General features: G+C 47.1%; 1 long non-coding RNA gene across 8 annotated transcripts in view; it reads right to left on the reverse strand.

Annotated features, from left to right (window-relative positions):
- Window positions 1-20,600, reverse strand: part of LOC147582371 (uncharacterized) — a 158,421-nt gene that overhangs the window by 91,793 nt on the left and 46,028 nt on the right. For all 8 annotated transcript variants that reach the window (XR_015249053.1, XR_015249049.1, XR_015249051.1 and 5 more), the window contains one exon: window positions 1,480-1,601. This is a non-coding gene — a long non-coding RNA (uncharacterized LOC147582371). The remainder of the gene's footprint in view (window positions 1-1,479; window positions 1,602-20,600) is intronic.

Genomic DNA, 20,600 nt, shown 5'->3' on the forward strand with positions numbered 1-20,600 from the left:
TAACTAAAATAAAAAGGAATTACAAATGTAGCTCCTCAGTCACACAGCCACGTTTTAAGTTTTCAGGAGATACATGTGGCTCATGGCTACTAGCCATATTGGGCAACATGGCCCCAGATCAACCGTTCTTCACCTTGGCTACATGACAGAATTACCTGGGGAGTAAAAAAAAAAAAACAAAATACTCATGTCTGCCCCCACCATTCCAAATTTTGTTGTGAATGGTGCTGGTGGAGCCTGGGCATTTGGATTTTTGAAAACTCCTGGGTAATTCTGATGTCTGACCAGGGTTCAGAACCATTGCCCCATCCATCTAGAATTGTGTGTTCAATTTATTTTGCTCCTCCTGTTGTTCTTGAGAACGAAACATACCAGGATAAGGATGTGTCTAAAGGGGTTTCGGTATGTGTGAGCACCCCATGGGGCACGTCCGTAAACCCACAACTGGGCTTGGGCTCTGTGTATTCTCAGGGGCTTTGCCTGTGTTTCCCCACGATACCTTTCTGCACTGCCTCCTCAGAGTTCTAGACTCTGAAAAACAGAACTGGCAGAGAAGGGAAAGGAACCTCAGGGCAGGGTGGGATCTTTGGGATCATCTGGTCTTCTTGGTGTTCTGCCGAGGAAAGTAGTGCCTAGAGAAGTTAGATGATTCACCCAGGCAACAGCTTGCAGAGCGAGGACAAGGGCCCCATACTCCAGACTCCCCACTGAGGACACATCCCTCTGCTACATGGTTGCCTTTAATCTTCCAGGAACATAAGCAAATGAGATTGAACTTAAGGACATTGATTTGCAAGGCAAAACTTGGTTTCAGGTGAGAATCTGATTATCCAGGTAATAGACAGTTTATGATCAACCTTTCCCGCCGGCCAGTATACTGACAGAAAGCCTGTGTCCCCACGTTGGCCATTCCATTTACCACCTTAGATCACCAGAGGTAAATGGATTCACAATTTCCTCATCCACCAAACAGTGGTTAGAATACTGGGCAACTCAATATCACAGAGTCAGTATGAGAAGTGATAAGATGATGGATCCAGTCAACACATAATTATTGAGCAGAGCGCCAGGTGCTGAGGACAGACTGGGCAATGAGACAGACTAGAATCTTCCTTTATTGAACTGAAATTTGGAAGGCAGGTTGAGAGGTACACGGCCAATTAATGAGTGAACAAACAGCATAATTGTTGATATTGGTAAGTGCTGGGAAGGGGGAGGGACAGAGTGGGTCCCATCCAACTCAACTCTAGAACATGCCATAACAGTATGAGCCCAAGAAACCTCGTGGAACGAAGGTGACTGAGGTGCGGGGGAAGAAAAGGAGGCAGCTGAGAAGACAGAGGTTTTCAGTAGAAGCTCAAAGTTACTGATGATTTTAGTGTGATCATTAACAGGCCACGATTAGAGTAGGTGTGGAAAAAGAGTTCCAAACGTCTTCCGGGGTTTAGTTAGGATCAAGCCCCAGGGGAAACCCTTCACCTGCACTCTGGCCGTGGGCAGCAGGTGGAGGCACTGGAGGGGGCTGAGTCCTGACTTTTCTGTGTCTGTGTCATTTTCGATCAACTGCGTCATAGAGCTTCTTGTTTCACCTCCCAGTTATTCTGAAACAAAAACATGCATGAAAAACACAGGTCACTGCCAACCGCATTGAGAGACAGTCACTCCAGTACATGGAAACCGAAAAGGGAAAGACAGATCATAAATGCCACAGTGAGCTGGGGAATCAAATTTATCACCACCTATTCAAACAGCGATAATCAACGAAAATTGCGGGGGTGATGATGGGGGGTGGGTGCGGGTGGGCAGCAGGGCGTTCGTTTAAAAATAATTCACAAGACACAGAAAAGGCAGATGTTCCCAGAAGCCCACTACCTGTTTACTGAAAGCTGAAGTTAGTTCTGACCTTCTGGGTCAGGGTCTACTGCTGGGGCACATTGAGGCTCTTCCCCTACGTGCTCCTGTTGGCCTTGTTAAAGGGTCACACAGGACTTTCAGGACAAGTCTGGTATTTGCTCAGTGTTTGCCCAGGTGCTACACCGAGCAGCACTCCTCAAGGGTCCAAAGAGACGTGAGAGAGGTCACCGGGGAATTGCAGCCCAGTGAGGAGGGACAAGGAATATGGAGGCTGAACTTCTGGTCCCCTGTCCTCTTTCCATCCCCAGAGAATTAGCAGGTGCACCAAAACATCGCGAATGGAGCGACTTGCACCAAGGAGTCTCAGTGAGGTGGAGAGAGAAGGGGCCCCTGACCGTACAAAAGCCCTGAGGACAGCACAAGGCTGAGACAGCTCTAAGGACAGAGGGTCTAACTGAAACCACTTTGCCACTTGAGACCAGTTACGGTTTGGCTCCCAAGCAGCAGGTAGTTTGCGGAAGCTTATTCTCAGTTCCCAAACAAGTGAAAGGATCATTCCAAAGGCAGGCAGAGGGACAGGTCAATGCAGGAAGATAGATGATGTCCCCTCCCCCAAAGATCATGGCCCTGCAAGCCAGCTTTGCGTTTAAATCTGTGGCTCAGACATTCCAGGGGAGGAAGAGAAGGCAGGAGACAGAACTGCCATGGGAGGGAGGTCAAATCCACACCAGTCTGTGCTTTTGCAGACGTGTTCTCTGACCGGGCACTGCTTGCTGATGGGCAGAGAAGATACGGGCTCTGCCTGTCTACTCAGAGCTTCCTTGGGTCTGCCGTCCCCTCCATGTGCCACCTGCCCAAGATGCAGCCCTGAGTCTCCCAGGAAAACCGGCTGCCCCTGGCCCTTCCCATTTCCTGACCTTTGTCAATGGCGCAAAATTCTCTGTAAAAAGGGAGGAAAGGGGTGCCCGATTTTGGAAAAACTCCATCCTCCCCCTAGAGATTCATTCACAAAGCACAGTAGCATACAAAAGACGCTGAGAAGTTAGGAAATAAAGAAAGCTGTTGAAATTCATTCATCGTGTGCTTCCCAAACCCTTTTTGCACAAGGAGACTTTGGAGCCTTTGCCGGCAGAGTTCTGTTGAGTGGCAGAGTTTCTTGTTTCTTTTTTTTTTTTTTTTTCAACGTTTATTTATTTTTGGGACAGAGAGAGACAGAGCATGAACAGGGGAGGGGCAGAGAGAGAGGGAGACACGGAATCGGAAACAGGCTCCAGGCTCCGAGCCATCAGCCCAGAGCCTGACGCGGGGCTCGAACTCCTGGACCGCGAGATCGTGACCTGGCTGAAGTCGGACGCTTAACCGACTGCGCCACCCAGGCGCCCCGAGTGGCAGAGTTTCAATCTCCCCTTAACACTCATTGTCCCTGCTGTTCCCAACACTCGCGTGGCACTTGTGATAGTCTGTATTTATTTCTGGAAACTCTGTATTGTTGTTCCTTCTACCTTTCCCCTAACCTTCTGTGCAAATGCGTTAGCTGATTCACATCAACTCCTGCAGCCTGAGGGTTTTTGTTATTGTTGTTTTGCTTTGTTTTGTTTTGTTTTTTGTCAAGGGCCCCATTTGCCGGTGGCAGTGAAATACCGGGCTTTCTGAAAGGTGATAAATCTGGCTCTGTGGTATCTAACATTCTGGGAAGAACGTTGCCCAGATGAATCTGTTGGGAAGACCAACTTCCTGATTTGTGTCCTATGAGCTGGCATTTTCTATTGTGACCTGACGTCTGGAAACTGACCCCAAGATTTCGTATGCAGTGCCTTCCTGGGTGGGCAAAGGAAAAATAGGAGCGAAGAAATGTGTCAGCCAGGGAGAAGGGTGCAAGGGAAAACCTGGGTCCTCTAGTGTCACCGTTGTGCTGTCCTCCAGTTACCCCACTTCTGAGGGATGAAACACCAAAGTATGACAGCCCGGGCAGACTCTAGTAACAGACATCCAACCATGCAGACCTTGACCAAAATCACAGAGTGAGACGTGGCGGGGCTTTAAGGATCATGTGCTCAACCTTCATTTTACAGGCACCCGCAGGGAGGAAGTTGGCAACTGTCCTAAGATCAGACTGGAAGGGACCCTGCTGGGACCGAGATGTGGATCCCTCCTACCTGGTCCCCACATTCAGAGCTAGCTTGTTCAGGAGCTCTTGCATGGATAAGTAAAATCCATAATGGCTCCATGTTGGCCGGCTATGTAGTTACCATTCAAAAAACAACCTAAGAGAGCCCATTCAGGAACTTTAAAAGATTTGCCCCACGGGGCGCCTGGGTGGCGCAGTCGGTTAAGCGCCCGACTTCAGCCAGGTCACGATCTCGCGGTCCGTGAGTTCGAGCCCCGCGTCGGGCTCTGGGCTGATGGCTCAGAGCCTGGAGCTTGTTTCCGATTCTGTGTCTCCCTCTCTCTCTGCCCCTCCCCCGTTCATGCTCTGTCTCTCTCTGTCCCAAAAATAAATAAATGTTGAAAAAAAAATAAAAAATAAATAAAAAAAAAAAAAGATTTGCCCCTAATTAAGAGCCAGTCACACATGTGGCTTCCCACATGCCAGCATCCACTGATAGTTGGTGGAAACCACCAGCCTCACACTGGACAGTCCCAAAGGTCACATGTTCTTCCTGTACTCACTCCCAGTCTGGCTGAATTACATCTCTAGTATTGAAGGGCCCCCCAGGTAGGTCTCCCCCTGCACACACAACTTCACTTTCCTTCAGATCTGAGGCATGGCCCCAGGGTCACAAACATCACACCGCAAATACAAGCCCTCGTCGTGGACCCGAAATGGAGCCCAGGCGACCTTCTGGATGTTCCCTGAGCTAGCTCCCGGATCCTTCCCTTTCCGTTCCTAATGGCAGAGGAAAGGCTCCAGGCCTGGGAAACTGAGAAGGGGGAAGAAAACAGTAGCTCAGACATCCACCCCCAGACCAGATGGTTCACTGGATGGTTTCACCCAAGCCTCTTTCCCAGGCAGTAAGGACCGGGGCACGGGGGCGGGGGAGCAAAGCCAGAGACTTCAGTTTGCTGTAACATCCATGGTGCTGTCAATGTCTCACCGCTGAAAGGCCAAGCCAGAGCCCCCAGCCACCCATGTACAGATCACACACTTGAGCCTGTTCTGCACCAGAGTCTTTGTCAACGCTTGGGAAAATGACAGGCCAGGCACTCACATCCTGTTCGTGCTGACTCATGGTGGAGTCTGACAGGGTTGGGAGCCAACTTTTTGAGATTTCGAAACAGCTGCCCAGGAGGATAGAGTGTATTCAACAACACCAAGGTGCCCAGCTCTTGGGACTCCACTGGTTTTCGTTTCTCAGAAAGTTAAAACTGCGAGGCCACAGCCAAAAATGATCACAGATTAACTTCGGAGATAAGTGATACGGGTCCCTTGTGTAAATTATTAGGCTTCTGGGCTGCCAGACATGTCAGGGCAGGGGAGGGAGAAGCCCACGCTTGAGGGGCCCCCCTTCCCTGGTTTCTGAAGGGGGCTCCCATTTCTAGAGCCAAAGCCACGTAACTCTGAGCAGATCGAGAGCCTTTCCTGAGGGGATGTCCCCTGAGAAGCAGTTTTTGCAAAGTGTTCCACGCATCATTACAGACCTACACGTGGTTCAGAAAAGACTCCGTGTCCCTCAAAACCCCTGTTAGCAGAGCACGAGCCTATCCCCGGGCTGCCCCAGAACACACCCAAGGTCCTCTTGGCCGTCATTTATCGGGCACATCCCATATGTCAGACACAGTTTCAGACGTGGGCCCTCCCTTACGCGTGGCATCGGCCCTCTCAGGCTGGTGCTAGTAGGCTCATCCCTCTCACCTGGAAGACAACAGGGAGTTCTGCAAGTAGCTAGTAAAATAGTGCCACCCACCTTCCCACCTCGCATCCCGATCAAGATGTTCGGCCCCCTTTCTGGGCTGAACAGGAGCTCACAGGTGATTCAATCAGCTCGCTCCCCCATGGATCTTGGAAGTTTGCCCATCTTTTGGTACAGAGAGGTACCTATTAAATACCTCCCTCCATCTGTACTGAAGATGGAAATGGAGACAAGAGTGTTGGGCCACCCAAGGGTGGCCCTCACTGGATTATTTCCTGGTCCAGTCCTGCCACCCCACCCCCTCACCTTGGCCACTTTCACTACCCTTGAGATAAAACCCACTTTTCAAAGAACTAAACCTCAAACCCATTTTAGCAGACCTGTAGTCTGGTTGACGCCGTGGAAGTCCAAAACTACGGGTAAACTTGCTCTCTAGTTACGAAGAGAGACAAAACTCTGAAGGACTGGGTTTATCGTAGAGGCAGTGCTGAGCGCACGAAGGGACTTGGCGCTGGAGGGAGAATGGAGACAACCAACAGGTCCATCAGACATTGGCCTTTTAGGTATTCCCATCACCCACGGCCCATGGCCCTAACCAGTGTTTCTCAACACGCGTCTTTGGACCAGCAGCATCACATCACCTGAGAATTTGTTAGAAATGCAAATCTGCAAGCCCTTTCCCGGACCTTCTAGATTGGAAACTTTGGCAGTGGGGCCCAGGGATGTCTCAGGGTGGCTCAGACACACGCCTAAGAATCCCCAGTGGTGACTGATGTTCAGAAGACCTAGTGATGCTCTTGGATAAGGGGACATGGGCTTGGTCCCTAGTGACCGCGGGTGACTGCACATTGGCCATGTACTGATGTTCTCCATTTAGTCAACTGTTCGCAAGTTCTTCACCGGATGGTTCTCTCCTGAGATCCCCACGGTGGCAGGAAAGAGCCAGCAACTCAGAGGCTATTTGAGACTTTCAACAAGTTCTTGGAGTGACCTGGGAAGGAAGGTGGGTACGATGTGCCCCTCAGTCTCCTTTTTTGGGCACTGCTCATCTGCCTGGCATAGGCTGAGCCCTTTGGGATACTAAACCCGCACCAGTGATTACCCTCCCCCCCCCACCCCCGGTCATCACATTGCTCTCTCAGCCAAGCTGCAGGCCCCCTGCCCCACTATGGCTCTCCTTTCATTCGCTCTCAGTATGTTTTCCCTGAGGAGGATAACGTTTTCACCAGCTCGACCCTCCTTACTGCTACCCTGGGAGGAGCGGTGGGGGCAAAACTCACTGGGCTTCAGAGCTCTGCTCGCACCGACACCTGGCACCAGCAGAAGCCCGCGACCGGGCAGGTAGGCGGCAACATGACCAGGCGCCCCCCGCCCCCCCAAAAACATTAAAAACATAGTTTGTTTAGTATTAAGAAAGAAAAACACTAACCCCATACAGGAAGTATGAAAAGAAGAAGAAAGAGGAGGAGGAGGAAGACACTGAAAGTGGCAGAGACGGAGGTGTGCACAGATAACAAGATGTTCCTCAGCTTCCACCGTCCGCCTCGTCGGGGTGGTGGGAACAGGTAGGGTAGGGCACTGGGGAGGCCGGGGATTTGCAAGGGTGGGGGAGATGGAACAGAGAAGGGGACTATGAGTCACGAGGCCCAGCCTCGCCAGACGTAGGGCACGTCCCATTCAGGGCCCTCTCTGCAGGTGTGGCCGTCCCAGCCAGACTTGGAGAAGACACCTAAAATGGAAACTGCCATTTGAGATCACCCCACGCGCCCAGTGCCTCTCCTGTCCCACGTTCTGCCCCGCTGTGCGTTTCAGGTGAGGACACAGGAGTTACCAGATCATGATCACCTCCCCGCACGCCCCTACCAGAGATGTAAACCAAACAGCAGTCAGCCAGGGAGAAACCCCCGTGCCGAGCCTTCCATGCAAGCTGGCGGCTACGCAGACCTTCAGGACCACAAGCCCAGACGGGCCTGACCTGCTCTGGAGTGACGGACACTGACGTGAGGCCACCCCAGGCAGGCAGGAGTCAAGCCAGATGCTTAACACAGAGCCACTGGCCCTCTCCGAAATACGGCTCAGCTGGATTTTGAAAAATGGGGACACGGGACTCACAATGTCCACCCAAGGATTAGAATGAGGAAAACCGGTGAGACCACAGAACATTTCCTCTTTCACAGCCTCAGACAGCAGGAGAACAGGAAATAGGAGCCCTCCCTCTGCCCGTGATCAAATATAAATACGAACACTGTAAAATATGCACGCGCTGAAAAAATATCAATCGAAAGGATTTCAAGTCATTGCTATCGCTGTCAAAGAAAGCCCTTGGTCTTAAAAAAAAAAAAAAAGGAAAGAAAAAAGAAAAAGAAAGACAGAAAGAAAGACAGAAAGAAAGAAAAAGAAAAAACTGTACAACAAAGTCTCAAAATAGAACCAAAACCTGCAAATCATCCTCCAGAGTGTATTAGGAGCCTATGTCTTAGCAGGCTGTTGAAAGGTTAATAATTTTCCTACCGAAACTGAATGTGGGTTGTGAAAGAACATTAAAATGAAGAAAATTTCCCCGTGGCTGCTATTTTATTATCACCAAAGCCATCAAGTTTCAGTTTGAGTTATTTGTATTTATTTGTGAAAACAAAGATTAGATAAGTAGAAACATAAGCCTCATCCTAATTATTGCCCTGGAGTATCTGATTTTTAAGACAGAAAAATAAGACCATCACACACACGCGCGCGCACACACACACACACACACACACGCAGGCATGGCAGGAGAAGTCAAAACAACGGAGAGGAGAGAGGGTGCCGTTGTCTTTTTCTATCACTTGAAAACATGTATTGTCTCGCGTAAAACCCTGATATTTTTGCACAGTCTGTGAAGCTATAGGAGAGTCGATGTGTACATTTAATTGTTGGCGTTTTTCTCAACTGCATGCTCGGGGAGAGAGCTCTTTTTTAAACTGCAAACTGTAATTTTTGTTTGACACTTGCAAAAAAGTTAGTGAGAGCCATGCAAGTCGATGGTGAAAACCTGAAACAATGGCATTTCAGGGCTGCTTTAAAAGATCAAATTGTGAGCTTTGAGACATTTACAAGCAGGTGGAGCCTGAATGAGACGTGGGGTTTAGGGGCAAAGCTGGATTTCAACTCAGATGTGTCTCAGAGCCCAGGTGAACAGCTTTGTTTTCTGGAGTTTTAAAAGAAATCCACTAGATGAAATGGTTAATCAAAATCTATGGGTGAGAGCAAAAACTTATCTTCCAGCGCAACATAAACACCAGAATGAAAAAAAAATAACCTGCATAAAGACCTTCAGTGGTCTCACATCACCGAACAAACTGTTTTTCTACCTATTTTGTGTTGCTGGCTTTTGTTATCAGCCCAATCGGCAAATTGTGGCCAATTTTGTCATGGTTTAAGCAGACATTTTGTTCCCAAACTGCTTTCAACATTTTAGCTACCAAATACAGTTTATGAGAAATTGAACAAGCCACAATACAAACAGAAAAGGTATCTATTCTTGCTAAATTAACCCCTTTTAAGGTTAAAATGACACACACACATAAATGATTTATAAAAAAAAAAAAAGAATTCTAGTAAATCCACATTTGCAACAACCAAATCAGACTTTTCCTGGAAAAAAGAATAATTAATGAATAATCCACTGCTTGGATTTTGAAACCAACTACATGACATTCCCCAATTCTGGTCACCATTACACCATGAACTTGCTTTTAATGAGGTAGCATGTCATTTTTATTTTACAGACACACACACATCAAGTATTATTTGACCACGCAGACCAAAAGCCTAGAGGAATCAGTGGAATTATGCTAAGGTAAATAACCAGTGAAGCAGTTATTTACTACTGAAAATAAATGACACCCACGTAGTTCATCTTATAGATTAATATTGAAACCAAATGGCAGTCTTATACCGCAAATCATTTCACAAAAAAAAAAAAAAAATAATAATGAAACTAGTTAACATGAAAACACAGGGTTTTAATTTTATGAAACATTAAATATTAAGATCAAAACGATAGAAAGCTGACATGGTTTGTTGTGTGTTTTTTTTTTAAATTTTGTTCTTGCTGAATTATTACTACAACAAATTGAAAATGAAAAAAGAATGAAAGAATCCTTGCTAAAAAATCCAAGAATTACTACTTGGAAGACAAGCAGAATGTCAGAGAGAGACGATTGAAGAAAACTTCTCTGTTTGCAGCCCTACCTCATATTTGAAGGCATAGCAATTATACACCATTTTTAGCCTTTTAAAATACCAGCATGCCCACACACCATCTCAGATTAAACCAAGGAGAAAATGACACATTCTGAAACCATTTTCTAAAGCTTCTTTTCCTGATAACACTCAGACGCTTACAATCAAATTAATGAGTTTCTAAAAAGCCCAAACAACTCTCCATAAAGACACAATTGTTCACAACAGCCTGCAGACATTTCTAAATTTTTCAGGCAATACTAAGAGCATTAGTCTTTGCTATTTATATTTAGAAAAGCTAAGCTGTTTTTAACATCTATATTAGAAAGAAATGCTTGCTACTCTGTGCTTTGGCTAATTAACTTGAGGAACAATTTGAAACACACCAGTAGATTCAGCCCAGTATCCCCCCTCATTTCAAACAATTGAAAAGTTAGTTCATATTTTTCCTCTACCTTCTTTGCACAGGTCTGTTTTCTTGTAATCTATTCATACTCGAAAATTCTTCAGGTAGTAAAGAAAGGAAACACCCACAGAGACTAAGTCATTATTTCTTCTGAAAGTGGATTTCTTCATAAATCATAGACCAGCAAATAAACAAGTAAAAAGAACTAAAAAGAAAGAAATGACAAAATTCAGGAAGGACACTGAAAATCCACACTGACTGACAGAAAGCTTAGCAGGGGGGAATTTATAATCACTGGACACATTTGTGGTCAGTTTCAAACACTCTTGGGGAGAGGGAGACATTGCTTTTGGTGAGCGTGACCCGGTGACAGTATCCATGTAATGACATCTTCTATTCAAGGTCATGGGTTATGCCGTTTAATTCCAGACCTAAAACATGTGATTCAGACTTTACACTTCATGCTTTTGTGTTTCAATCCTTTCAGTGCTTGAACCTTTAAAGCGAGACACGAGCATTTAAAAACACACAAACCAAAAAGCCTTGAATGAACACTACAGTGCATGATGACAGGGAATAGAGAAGACTATGGTAACCACCTGAATTTGTCACTTTATGAGATTTTTCTGTATGAGTATTTTACCCTAGAAGATCTGCCCTTGCCCTTACCCAGCACCATCGAAGGCTCACATTCAGAAAAAGCCTGACCTTAACTAATACTTGCCCACTCTTTTAAACCACACATGTCCCCTTCCCCCGAGGTAAGACTTGGGAAATGATGATGATTTTAGTCATCTGGAAAGAGTGAAACATGACATGATCTTGAAGCACTTTCTTCAAAACGGGTGTCATTTTAACTCTGTTTTACCACAACTAAAAAGGCCGTGCTCACGGAACAGATTCGAGTTCGCCCTCAATTGTATCTGTAACCCGGGAATTTCTTAAGAGCCGAGTGGCACAGTAGAAGAGCTTTCACTGAAGAAATGTTCGAAGCATTAAAAAGAAATTCCCCACTTTTTTTCTTTACGAGTTTATGAACCAAAACGTGAACGCTTCCATATTAAAAATTGTCTTCAGCATAATTACTTCATGGGCAACTAGCTAACTTTTCTTCTCACAAAATGCCTTTGTGAACGGCAAGATTTTCAAATACCATTGTTATACTCAGAGACACTCCTAAGCGGAAGTAAAATAGAGTTTTCCCCCCCAATTTGCTAGATATCCCTTTCTACTTGAAGCCAATCCATCCTGTATGAACTGATGACAATTTTGGTAAAGTAACCTGGCTTTAAGGGTTAGGGAAGGTTCAACTGTAAAATCAGAAGACCAGGCTTTTTATTTATTTATTTTGAAAGCAAGTAACAGTTTTCCAGAATCTACAAATAACTGCTACTGGTTAAAAAAAAAAAAAAAAAAGAAAAGAAAAGAAAAGAAAAAAAAGAAAAAGAAAAAAGAACTCAGACAGACAAGGATGAGAGAAACCTGGTTACTCAGAATTCTTGACCTGGAAAGGAGTCTCTCTCATTTTATTTTCTATTTTCCACAAAGAGAAAACAAGTAGCTTTCTAGTCACAAAATGAAATGTGTACAAGAATAAGGACTGTGTAATGTATTAAACACTGTTGTATCGGAGTGAACACAGACAGGAATCGCGTTTCTTGTTAGTCTGAACCGAAGCCATCATGCTAGTGATACAGTGAGTGAACAAAGACAGATCAGACCGACAAGAACAGGAGAATTTGGGTTGTAAACCCAGGCTAGAGCTAAGTAATTCTGCTCTGGCAGGGTCTGTTAGCACGATTAAAAAGCACTGTGGAAACTCTTGGACTAGGAAGAGCCTAGTATATTTCTGAACCTAAAACTTTTTCATTGATGGTGGCTTGAAAGCTGTTTAATTAACTGTAGGATGCCAATCACTCTCTTTATCAAAGCCAGCTGAAAACAAAACTGAGAGAAACAGCTTGTGGTTTCACAAAAATGTATTTACATGAATATATTTTAAAGGGAGTTCGATCATTAGGTACGATGTCATCTGTGATGGGCGGTGGATTTGACATTTAAAGATGTCAGGGGTTGTCAGATTTATCTCCAGTCTGTACTTAGTTTAGATGGAACCACTTTGGTGAGCAGACCTTGTTTTGTTAAATTCCAGCCCAGAAATCTGACAAGACTTAACTCTTATTTACTGAATACAGATCTCCTCATGTCTTCTCACTTCCTTACCGAAGATCTACTAAACAGAAAGTGGAGCCCCTGGATGACAAGTGGAATATAAGTCCACTTTCACACCTCGTCACAGGGATGGTGACAGAGCCGAGCACGCCACCGTGAACAGAGCACCCAGGGGGAGTTATTGATAAGCACGGTGTTGCCTGAAATAGAGAAGAGTCCGAACTCTCTAGCCTGCCTCTTCGCTGAGACTTGTCTTGGAAAGAACATTCTGATAACACGGGCTTTCCTTCACTTCACACCTCAAATTGTTGACGACAAGGAGGAAAACCCAGAGCGACACCAAACGTTTCACCACGATTAAAACTGTCTCGATAGAAGTCCTATCAAAGGAACAATAAAAGATCCGGGATAAACGTCCTATCTTCAGCCAGGAACATGGGTCCATAGTTTTTTGTCTGTTGGTTTAGCAACCAAGAAGTAATAACACTATCTGTTTTCTTCAGAGATGGGTAAGTGAATCACCACCGTCTCTCTCCAGAAGAATGTTTGGTGCATGGATCGGTCGCTCACCCACTCTTTTCCAAAAGCCACTTTCCATTTTGCCTGATTTGTTGGGAGCGGAAATTAAGCTCTAAGACAAATGAAGCTTAAGACAAGCTGTCGCAGACCCGAGTGAAATCGCTACCCTGCAGCCACCACCAGCCCTGAACCACAGAACCTCGTGCAGGGGATCTCATAGATCTCTCAAACAGAAAGGGAAATGGTTGTTGATATAGGTGACAAAAATGTACAGTCAGATAGGAACTCTGCTGCTTACGACCCTTCTGCCTTAATTCGCATTGTGGAGGTCAAGGGCAGTCTTGTGATAGCACAGCTGGTAACGTTGTTTTTAAAAGGTTACAGGAAAAAAAAATGTTTTTTTATATACTGCACTCCTCGTGAATTACTTTCTATAGTTTGTTTGTTTTCTGTAAAGGCTTCTCTCCAAACCAAACTCTTTCATTGTTAATCATTTTGTTTAAAAAAAAAAAATGCAGCAGTACACTTAGGATAAAAATAAAATGAAACGATTAAAAAAACGTAGCATTGAAATCTGCCTATATAGGTTGCCGTTCAAGCCCAGGAGAGCCAGGCCAGAGGAAATCCCCACCCGGGTTCTGACAGAGCAGTTAGAAAAGGAAGCAGCACAGGGGCCCGGGGAACAGGCAGAGGACAATAACCATTGCAACCTGTTACCTGCTCGGCAACCATCTCATTCGTGGAAAATAACAACCTTGATTTCTTCTATGAACCCCAAACACCTGGACTTTATTTAAGAGCTCTCTTCTTGCCTGTGCTGTGACATTCATTTGAGAAGTTACAAAAACGGGTGCGTGAAGACCAGCAAAGCCAGTCTCCGAGGAAGGCTAGAATGAAGAAGTTTCACTCTCCCCCAAGCGCCGGGGAGCCCTGCTTCTAGATTCTAAAGGGCCCCGTTTGACAAGTTCCTCTGAATACCAGAATGAGGTTCTGAGCTAGCACACAGAGGTCCCAGGGACAGCTGATCAGCAAATTTGCTTTATGGATTGGTTTTGAGTAGGATGCATTAAGAAAAAAAAAAAAAAAGTTACAATACAGCACTAAAGCACTTCTGATGGAACTAATTCAGAATGGCCATCCTAGCTCGCCTGCAAAATAAAATGTGGGATCTTCCATTTCAGCAAATCAAAGGGGCTTCCCACCTCATAGAGACCTCCTTCCCACCTGCCTACGGCTGGAGGCATACTCCCTTCCCGCCAGGGAGGCGACATGCTCTGCCTCCAGTGTCCCTCCCTCGGTGGCTGTCTTTGTTGTTGACACTGTTCCCACTGCGTTTATTAGGCGACACTGCTTGTAAAGCCTTCTCTCTGCTGCTGCCTGTTGCTAGGGGATGAGCCCCACTGCTTCCCGAGAACAACAGCCACAATCCTCCCTTGGCAGGGAGCAAGGACAACATCTCAGTTTGGTGACAAAGTGGAAATAATCCCTAAAAACATCCTCATTTACATTTCCCCTTAGAAGGATGGCAATGTGGGCCCCATTATGAAATGTATATTTTCTTCATCTCGGTGTTGGGTTTGATGCCTTTGGAATGGATCTCACATCCATATTGAATTTCTGTCCCCTGTTGCCAACCGTCGTGCCCCAGGTGACTGTGGGCTCTTAGAATTCTTGGCTGTGATCTCACTCAGTTGTCAGCCTTTATTTACTTTTCTCTCTCTCTCTTTTTTTTTCTTGGAGAGAAGCAAACCACATCGTCAAAGCATCTAAAAACACAAACCAAAGGAAACTAGGGTTTCCAGGCTTGAAGCAAATGGTATTTACCCACAATTTATTTCCAAGAAGTAATTCGGAATCCATTGTCATTTTCCGTTTGGATTCATTTAGAAGCACAACATCATAGGTGTCCCAATGGTCTGTTTGCTTCTTGCCAGCAATGAGTGAAGAGTAACTCCTGTCCTCAAACCCAGACTCACCTCGATTCTTGGGACATGCCTTCCCCAGCCCTTTTATGTGCCTCCCGTTGGGGGTGACCACAGTCTGGCCCCCGCTGGCCGCTGGGACTCAGGAGTTGGTGCAGATGGTCCAGGCCGTTCTCTCCCTCGGTGCTACCACCCCCCCCACACTTAACAGAAGTTCAAATGTCACTCTGTGGGTTGAAAGGCACCTCCTTCTACCTCTCCCTGGGAGGATGGACCTTGTCACCGGGCAACCCAGAGGCCTCATGCTTTAGGCTCCCTGGCATAGTTGCAAGGTCCCAGATGTCGAGATTGGCTCCTTCAGGCTCTTGGGGCAGGAAGGCAGGGCTTCCCTGAGTCCCCTCCCGGGACAGTGTTTGGTGCAGAGTGGGCACTGGTGAGACTCTGCCTCGTGCATTCACAAATGGTGGATGGATACAGTTGTCAGGTAGCACGAGTCGACTTGCTTGTTCAGGACATACTAGAGTCCCAGGGCTGACACAGACTGGTACAATGAGGTGAAGGAAGCTGACAGCTGCCATTTGCCGATGTAGTGTCCCAGGTACATTGTGTAAACGATCAAGTTTGCCCAATCTTCTGAGCCAGATACTCTTAGTATCTTTCTTTCTTTCTTTCTTTCTTTCTTTCTTTCTTTCTTTCTTTTTTAATGTTTATTTATTTTTGAGACAGAGAGAGACAGAGCATGAACGGGGGAGGGTCAGAGAGAGGGAGACACAGAATCCGGAACAGGCTCCAGGCTCCGAGCGGTCAGCACAGATCCCGACGCGGGGCTCGAACTCACAGACCGCGAGATCATGACCTGAGCCAAAGTCGGACGCTCAACTGACTAAGCCACCCAGGTGTCCCTCTTAGTATCCTGATCTAGAGAGACGGAAGCCATCAGACGGGTGGTCCACTTCTGCAGGTGACAGTAAGTGAGGAGTCAGGGGAGGACGGCAGACATCTGTTGGCCCAGCCAGTGACCTTGCCTTCCTACTATGTCTTCTTCAGTGCCACTCAAGTTGATGGTCACCATCCCAAATCCCATGGAGCCTCTTCCATAGAGGCTGTTTGTCCATATTGCCACGTGCCTGGCTCGACTGTGACTTCTCCGGGACAGATTCTGTGGCTGGCTGACCCTGCCTGGCCGGCACCAAGCACCTTGGCTGGAGTACCAGCGTGTGAGAAGTGGTTTACCATCTCCTACACATGAGGCCTTCTGGAGCAAGGAGGAAACCGTCTTCCCTATTGGGTGTTCAAGTTTGTGCTAAAAACAAATTATCAGCAGACCTGGAAAAGGCTCATCACTTTGGCTTTGCACCTTGGTGAGCCTTAAGTTTCCGTCTGTTAGAGGACTGAGCGCCTTATGGAGGGGCCGAGCCACATGCCCTACAGTGAGCATCAAGGATGGGTCAGGCTGGTTCCGTCGGTGCAAGTGCAGAATGCACTCAGGGGAGGAGGGGGACTTCCTCCTGTAAAGTCATGAAGAGGACCCACTTGAGGGGCTAGGGAGGAAGGACAGCTCGAGTTGACCACTCATCAGATGGTTCCCTCTATCAGATTCCCCAGCCATACCTTGAAATCAACATTATCCCGCGGGCTTGCCTGTTGGCAATCATCCCTGAATACCAATTTATTAATTCACTCTTTCACTGACCCATTCCACACTCTGCCCAAGCGCCTAGGGCGCGCAAGGAGGAAGCCTTTCCCCTCGATGCGGACTCAAAACTCTTTTCAAAACTTGCCCCGTTAACCACGTCAGCAGCTCCTTGAAATAAAACGGAAAAGAAAAGCTCCACAAAGGCCGTTTATCCAATTCAATAGCACTTCGCTTCGGAGGTTTGTGGGTGTATGATCTTCCTAACCAAGGCTAGAACACGTTTGGCACACCCAGGCCTCTGTTCTGCTAGACGTCCTCAGGGGCAGAGGTCAGCAAAAAGAAGAGGGCACGTTGGATGGAAGGCCGCTGTGGATAAATCGGGAGGAAGTGCCACGCTGATGCACTGAGTCTATTCCAAGGTGGGCTAAGTGGGTTGCGGTGGAGGAAGCAAAGGCCTTCATGCCAAGGAAGGAATCCAGTGTGCGTTTCACAGAAATTAGAAGCGTATTAGATTGACTATTCTAATACTGTTCTTCTTTTCCCTTTGGGTTTGCAAAGGAGCTCCCAGCTCACAGGGGCAGTTGTAGATAAGGTTTCATCTACACTTCAAGACTGCACAGAGAGACAGGCGGCGCAGACGGGCTCGGGCCCATTCATTTATTTCACAGATGAAGTTGTTTCACAGACAGAAAGGCCCAGGGAAGTGGCTGCTTAGACAAATCACATCAAGAAGACCCGGGGCGAGGCCCCCTGACCCCCACATCTGTGTGCCACAGCCTCCCAGGGCCGTGCGAGTGGTGCTGTCTGGGTAATCTGAGGGCGCTCTCGCCCAGTAAAACACACAGGGCCTCAGGGCAGAAGGGGAGGTGGGCACAGGACTGGGTTCAAGGGCAAGGTGCTGGTTCCTAGCGCTGGGTCTTAATTAAGCTCTAGGCACCATTTGGTCCGTTGTCAAAGTCCCTACGCTGGGCACTGTGCTTGGCCTATAGGAGACACTCCACATAAGTGAATCGAATTTACCACTCCTGCGTGTTAAGTGGGACCCAAGACCGTGAATCTTACGGATTTTGAAGACATATCAAAATAATATCAATCGCCATAAAGATTGGGAAATGATTAGCAAGGTAATTCACATGAATAAAAATAATACCGTTTAAACACACACACACACACACACACACACACACACACACACACAGGGTCATCACGTTACTGGGCCCCCTCCCCCACAGTGTCACAGCACTAGCCAGAACCAGCCAAACTCTGGGAGCTGAGAGTGGAATACTTTGTGTAACAGGAATAGAAGGAAAGAGAAAAAGACACAGCTTTCTTTCCGTTCCCTCACAAAGGCCAGCCTGGGTCAAGCCCACTTTAGACTTCCTTTGTACCTGAGGGTTCTCCCAGGGACCCCCGCCCACCCCAATGCCCGCTTCAACTCCTAAAGCCACCCAGCACCTCCTTTCTCTTCTGCCACCCCTCCCCCTGCGGCCCCTCCCTCTCCGTTCCCTGGAAAGACTGGGGAGGTGGGGTGTGGGCATTGGGTCACTGAGCTCAGCCTTCTGGACCAGTGGTTCACACACTCCCAGAGGAGAGGCTCCAGCATGTCCGCAAAACTCTAACAGGTGACTTCTTCCGGCCTCGTTTCAGGCCACACTGTGGGGGTGGGGGTTGGGGTTAGAGAGGCCATGTTTGCAGACAGGACTATCCCACTAGCAGAGAGGGCTTCTCCCAGGGGAGCCCTTTGACCAGGGTCTCCCGCTTGGCCCACAGTCCCACTCCAGGGGAGCCAAGAGATGGCTGTGGTTACCAGGAAGGCCGGTGGGCCCAAGGGGCACCCCTCTCAGACCACCCAGGGGCTTCTTTATTCCTTTCACCTGCCAGTGTTCTGACACACCTCGCCCCCAGGGCACCCTAACTCCGATCCTGTCTCCCCCACTTGGTGGGAGTACAATCCTCTCTGAGTCACTCCACTATTGAAAAAAAAAAAACGAGGGGCACCTGGGTGGCTCAGTCGGTTAAGCGTCCAACTTCGGCTCAGGTCATGATCTCACGGTTCGTGAGTTCAAGCCCCGCGTCAGGCTCGTGCTGACAGCTCGGAGCCTGAAGCCTGCTTCGGATTCTGTGTCTCCCTCTCTTCTCTGCCCCTCCCCTGCTCATGCTCTGTCTCTCTCTGCTTCAAAAATAAATAAAACATTGAAAAAAATTTAAAAAAAAAAAAGGAAAAATGATAATAAAATAATTGTGTTTCTGTTGTTTGCAGCTTACCTCGGCCTCCTTTTCTTCCTGCAGACTAATAATACCGGGTGGTTGCACTGTTTAATTCATGTCTTTTTATTTAAGAAAAAAACATAAAAATAGGGTCGCCTGGGTGGGTCAGTGGGTTAAGCCACCAACTTCGGCTCAGGTCATGATCTTGCGCGATTTGTGAGTTCGGGCCCCACGTCGGGCTCTGTGCTGACAGCTTGGAGCCTGGAACCTGCTTCTGATTCTGTGTCTCCCTCTGTCTCTACCTCTCCCCTGCTCGCACTCTGTCTGTCTGTCTCTCTCAAAAAAAAAACATTTAAAAAAAATTTTTTTTAAAGAGAAAATATAAAAATAACATTTTCTTGTTTTTTGAAGCAATTTATGTACGTTGTTTCTTAAAAATTGTACAGAAAAGAGAAGACGGGGACCCAAAAGGAAAAGCAGGAGGAAAAAGTGGAGGAGGAAGAGAAGTTTGGGAAGGAAAGAAGGAAGGAGGGAGGGGAGAGAAATCAACACGGAGACTGACCCCATCCAGACAGAGCCTGGAGGAAGCCACCACCTCCTTCTAGATTCGGATACTTATTTCATGCAGTTTTAAATAAGCAGGGGTAGAACTTTTAAAGAGAAATGGAGATTTGGTCTCACTATTCTGTGGAGCACGGTCCTTTCCCTTGGGGGAAAGTCAGTCTTGCCTTGTTATAAAAATATCACTTTGCCTACCTAGCTTCATGACAGGACTATTTAAAAAGCAGGTCAGTACATGAAGCCAGCAAGAATTATCTCAAGTCTGTAAACAGGACACTGGAAACCCCTGCTATGGAAATAAATCTCTTTGCCTGCAGGGGAAGAACAAATCCAAGGAGATGACTCAGGAAGGCGGCAGGGGGCATTTCTAGGCACTTTTAATAAACTATAGCTTTAATGGAAAATGTTTTGAGGGGCGCCTGGATGGCTCAGTCCATTAAGAGTCCAACTCTTGGTTTTGGCTTAAGTCATGATCTCTCAGTTTGTGAGTTCGAGCCTCATGTCGGGCTCTGCAGCTGACAGCGCGGAGCCTGCTTGGGAGTCTCGCTCTCTCCCTCCCTCTGCCCCTCCCCCACTCACACTATCTCTGTCTCTCTCAAAATTAATAAATGAACTTTAAAGAAAGGGAAAAGGTTTTGGTATTAATGACGATTCTGCAACTTACTTGGAAAGTCAAAAGATTTTTTTTTTTTAATTTTATTTCAGAAAGAGAGAGAGAGAGCATGAGCAGGGGAGAGGGGTAGAGGGAGAGAGAGAAAGGGAGAGAGAATCTCAAGCAGGCTCCACACCCAGAGAGAAGCCCCTCTCAGGGCTCGATCCTACGACCCCAGGATCATAACCTGAGCCGAAATCAAGAGTCTGACACTCCACCAACTGAGCCGCTCAGGCAGCCCTGGCAAGTCAAAAGATTTTAAACAAAATACCATGAAATAAGAGCCATACCCATTATGACTGTCTATGCAATTCCCGGTCGTGACCCTATATCACTACCTCACGATGTAAAGAGGCTTTCAGAGGAACACTGACTGCCAAGCTGGGGAAGCCACGGTCTTAAGGTAACAAAAAGCTTAACTCCAGGCACAGGAAGATTGTCCAGCAGCTCCCCATCCAGGGGCAGGTCTGCGGGTGTCAACCTCTTCTGCCCTAACCAGCCGGCTGCTTGGATGTAAAACATCTACACTGTCCCTCCAGCCGGCAGCCTGGGCCGGGCCCGATGCCCCCCTAAACACACACCCCATTTGCTTGTTCTT

Source organism: Puma concolor, chromosome A3, assembly GCF_028749965.1.
Source record: "Puma concolor isolate L17-30 chromosome A3, mPumCon1.1.hap2, whole genome shotgun sequence".
Lineage (NCBI taxonomy): Eukaryota > Metazoa > Chordata > Mammalia > Carnivora > Felidae > Puma > Puma concolor.